A 4,765-nucleotide genomic window follows, 5' to 3' on the forward strand; every position below is an offset into this window, starting at 1 on the left:
TTTAAGTGTGGGGAGGTCGTCCGACCAGTCGGTGTTTTTGGGTGACAAGTTTCTAATCCCAACACTTTTGCATTTCATTCTTATGTCTTTTTAGAATTTTTAGTTGCATTTTCTTGTTTTGCATCTATATATAATAAGCTTAGCTAAAATAATAAAATTTTTCAAGAAAATTTATCTATAGGGCACCCCAATTGATTGAAAATTTTTTTTTTAGAACTTGCATGAATTATACACATTGTGAAACATGTTTTTTGAGTTAAGAACACAAAGATTTGAGCCTAATTGTGTGGTTACTTCATATAACCACTTATTTTTATTCTTGTGTGCATTATTCTCTTTCCATGATTGTAATTTTTGATTTGTTTGATTCTTTATGTCCATTATTTTGTGTATGAATGCACTTATATGATTGAGGCCATTGTTTCAAATAGCTCACTTACCCAAATAGCCTACCCTTTTATCTTCCATTGTTAGCCAACTTTGAGCCTATGCTAAACCCCTTTTGTTCTTAATTTTAGCACATCACAAGCCTTAAAGCGAGAAACAATAAATGTCCCTTGTTCGGATCTTTGATTAGCTTAGGCTAGTGAGAGTGTTTATCATTTGAGTATGGAAAACTTAGGACATTGGTTGAGGTAAAAGTGTATTTTGTATTTTTATTGAAAATCATGGGATTGGGTACATACTCATACATTAAATATGTAAAACCATATGCATTGATGCTTTTGTGTGTATTTTAGTTTGAAAAAAATGAGAAAAACAAAAAAAAAATAAAAAGAAAAAAAATAGAAAAAGAAAGAAAAAGAAAAGCAATAAAAAAGGGACAAAATGCCCCAAAGTAAAGTTCAATAAAAATCAATGCATATGTGTGGTGATAAAAAAAGAGAATGCATGAGTGTGTGAAAAAGTGAAGAATGGGTAGTTAGGTTAGCATTTGAATTGTATAGATTTTCATAGATTAGGTGGGAAGTTTAAGCTTATCAAAGATTCAAATTCTAGTCCACTTAACTATATACAATCCTACCTTGACCCTAACCCCATTACAACCTATGGAAAAGTCCTCATGATATTTGTATGCATGCATAAAGTAATTGTTGATTGTTAGATGAAAAATAATTCTTGGAAAGCATGATCAGGGAAGAATTGAGTGAATCAACCCCATACACTTGAGTGACTAGAGCGGATACACATCCGGTGAGGGTTCGATTGCTCAGTTACATACTTCCACCCATGATCATCCTTTCTTACAAGTTTGTGAAATATTTTTAATAACTCAATTCAATTGTGGGTTGATTTGATTGCTATTGCTTTAGCCCTTGTGTTCATATATGCTTTCTTGGGGATTGATTTATTTTGACTAAGTGGTTGCATTCATTTAGATAGGTTGCATTGAATAAATGTTGATACCATTTGCTTCTTTATTGAGTTTAGCATGAGGACATGCTTGGTTTAAGTGTGGAGAGGATTGATAAACCCCAATTTTGTGGTTTATCTTGTGCTTAATTTAGGGGATTTTATCACATTTTCTCACATTTATTCAATGAAATAGCATGGTTTTGTAATTCTCCCTTAATTTGTGCTTAAGTGTAAAAATATGATTTTTAGGCCTTTAAATTAGTAATCTTAATTCACTTTAATTCCATTCGATGCCTTGATGTATTTGTTGAGTGATTTTATGTTCATAAGGCAAGTATTGGATGGAAGAAGTGAGGAGAAAAGCATGCAAAGTGGAGAATGCATGAAGAAATGAGCATTTGGAGATTTGAGGGCCACGCACATGCGTCATCCACGCGTACGCGTGCGTTGAAGATTTGCAAGCCACGCGCCCTCATCACCCACGCGTACACGTGAGAAGGAGTTTCGGCCAGCGATGCGCACGCGTCACCCACGCGCACGCGTGACGCTGATCACGTGACCTCATTAAAGTGAATTCGCTGGGGGCGATTTCTGAGCTTCCCAGGCCCATATCCAACTCATTTATGAGGGTATTTCATGCAGAATTCAAGCTGGGGCAAAGGGGGAACACTTAGTTGTAGATTAGGAAGCATGTAGTTAGTTTCTAGAGAGAGAAGCTCCCTCTTCTCTCAAGAATTAGGTTAGGATTAGGCTAAATTCTCTTAGATCTAGGCTTAATTTTTTGTTTTCATCTTGTTTCCATTTCAATTTCTTGTTATTACATCTATGCTCTCTTAGTTTTCTTGTCAATTTCCCCTTTGATGTATCTTTTATGTTGTTGCACTATTGTTGGATTAGGATTTCCTTTTAATGCAATTCAAGTTTTATATTCCCTTGTTGTTTAATTGAGTTATTGTTAATTCTTTGCAATTGGGTAGTTGTAGATTTAATATTCTTGTTGTCATTTTATCTTGCTTTCCTTTTGTGCCTTCCAAGTATTTGACAAAATACTTGGTTGGTTGTTAGAGTAGATTTTTGAGCATTCCTGGCTTGGAAAAAGGAATTAGGCAATCTTGAGTCATCAATATCCAACCTATGTTGGTGATCTAGAGTTGTTAGCTAGTATTGTTTCCATTGACTCTAATCTCTTGTTAATTCAATTAGTGAGTTGATTAGGACTTTTGGATTGAGATTAGCTAGTCCTATTTGACCTTCTCCCTATGTGAAGATAACATTATACATTCTTCTATTATTGGAGATGACGAAATAGGATAAATTCTTGTTCATTATTGTTATTAGTGACTAGGATAGAAAGCCTATTATCTCAACCCTTGCCATGAATGTCTCTCTTTATTAATTGATTTCTTTAATTGTTTGATTTACATTTCTTTCCATTTATTTTATTGCCCCTTTTATAAATCAAAGCCCCCGTATTCCCTCATAGCCAATAATTGATCACTTCATTGCAATTCCTTGTGAGACGACCCGAGGTTTGAATACTTCGGTTAATTTTCATTGGAGTTTGTACTTGTGACAACCAATCTTTTTAAATTTGATGTGAGAATTATTAGTTGGTTTGGAGCTATGGTTACAACGAAGTAATTCCTTTTCTATTAAGAGAAATTTTTAGACTGTCAATAATTCTTACTATCAAGTTTATGGCGCCGTTGCCGGGGAATTGCGATGGTGCTTTGTTATTGGCTATTGTATATATGTGAATATTGTGAATATGTTTGCCTTTTGTTTCTTTTTTAGTTGTTGTTAGTTTTAGAACTTGGTTTTCTTTGTTTCTTCTTAGCTTTTGTTTTTTGTTTTCTCTTTCACTATGAATTCTCATCCTTTTGGCAATGAGTTTAGCTACAATTATGTTGTAGGGAATAAAAGCTTCAATGAGGAACCGCATTGTGGAAATGGATATCAATTTAGGGAGGAGCCACATACTTATGGGCAACCTTCATGGCAACACCCTCCTCCAATCTCTCACGGCTACAATCCATCCCCACAATGTACATAATTATGACCCAAACCCTCAACATTGTTGTCCTTCATACTCACAAGCCTCGTACCACCATTCACCCCCATATGACCCTAACCCATATCCACCATAGCAAATTCTATATGAGCCATACCTAGAATCACCATTCCAACACCAATACTCCCAAGAACCACAATTTCCATATACACCACCTCAAGACTTTTACCAATATGAACCACCTTCCAACTATAATACCCTTCCATCAAATAATGAATCCTCTCTTCCACCACCTCCAATAGATGAAGGTCTCCATGCCCTCATGCTAAAGCAAAGAGTTCTTAGATCTCGTATCCTAAGGCAACAAGAGGAGACGGAAAAGCAATTCAAGGAAGTAGAAGCCAAGATTACTATCGTGATGGAAACCATTAGCAACATGGTCTCATCCCACCTAAGCTTGCGCGACCAAGGCACTCTCATTGTTGAATGTGGAGAAGCAACCAAGGAGCTTAGTAAGGGAGTGAACTCTGAGCTTCAAGGTGGAGAAGAAGAGTTAAAGCAAGAAGTGTAACAAGAGGAGGGGGTGGAGATTATTGAAAGAGAGGAAGTGGTTGAAGATGTAGGAGATGTTGAGTATAAGGAGGAACCTAGAGTTAAAGAACCCTCTTCTATGGAGTTTGAATTTGGTGTTGAGGAGGATAGTGCCTAACCTCCAAGACACAATATGATTGAAGAATTGGAAGAAGTGGGGGCAAGAATCAAGTTCCCCTATTTATGATGATTCTGCATCAATATATGATCCTTTTGAGTTTGAGAAATCCTTCCCCATTGGGCTTAGAATTGATGATGAGGTAGATTTCACTAAACCTCCCATCTATGATTTGAGTGATGGGGAAGAGCTAGAGGAATTTGGTGAGGAAGAACTTGAACTTGAGGAAGCTTGGCAAGAGGTAGAGCTTGAAGAACCTTGCCAAGTGGTGGAAGCCTCTAGAAGAGGAAGGACGGGAGTGGAGCGTGCTTTATCAAGACCGTTGGGAACCCCTCTACCTAAGTTGCCATCTCATCCTTCATTTGAGTGGGTAAAACTTCTAACTCTTAGCTTTATTATCCCACTTGAATATGGTATTATTGAGACGGATGGCCAACTTAGGGCGCTTTGTGGAATTAAGTGTAAGAGGAGAATGTTTAGTGGTTGGCGTTGTAAGTCTAGGCTCACTATGGTTGGAAGCTCAAAATTGAGGAGCTTGGATTGGTGTAGTGCTCAACGGCGAAAGAAGCTCGTGCGACAGAGAGAAGTAGCAGCTCATGCGATGGAGAGAGGAAGAAGCTCATATTTTATTTGTGTGGAGTGTGAATGAAGCTCAAGACATTGGGGTTAAGTTAGGTTTAAGTCAATAG

Source organism: Arachis ipaensis, chromosome B06 (assembly GCF_000816755.2).
Source record: "Arachis ipaensis cultivar K30076 chromosome B06, Araip1.1, whole genome shotgun sequence".
NCBI lineage: Eukaryota > Viridiplantae > Streptophyta > Magnoliopsida > Fabales > Fabaceae > Arachis > Arachis ipaensis.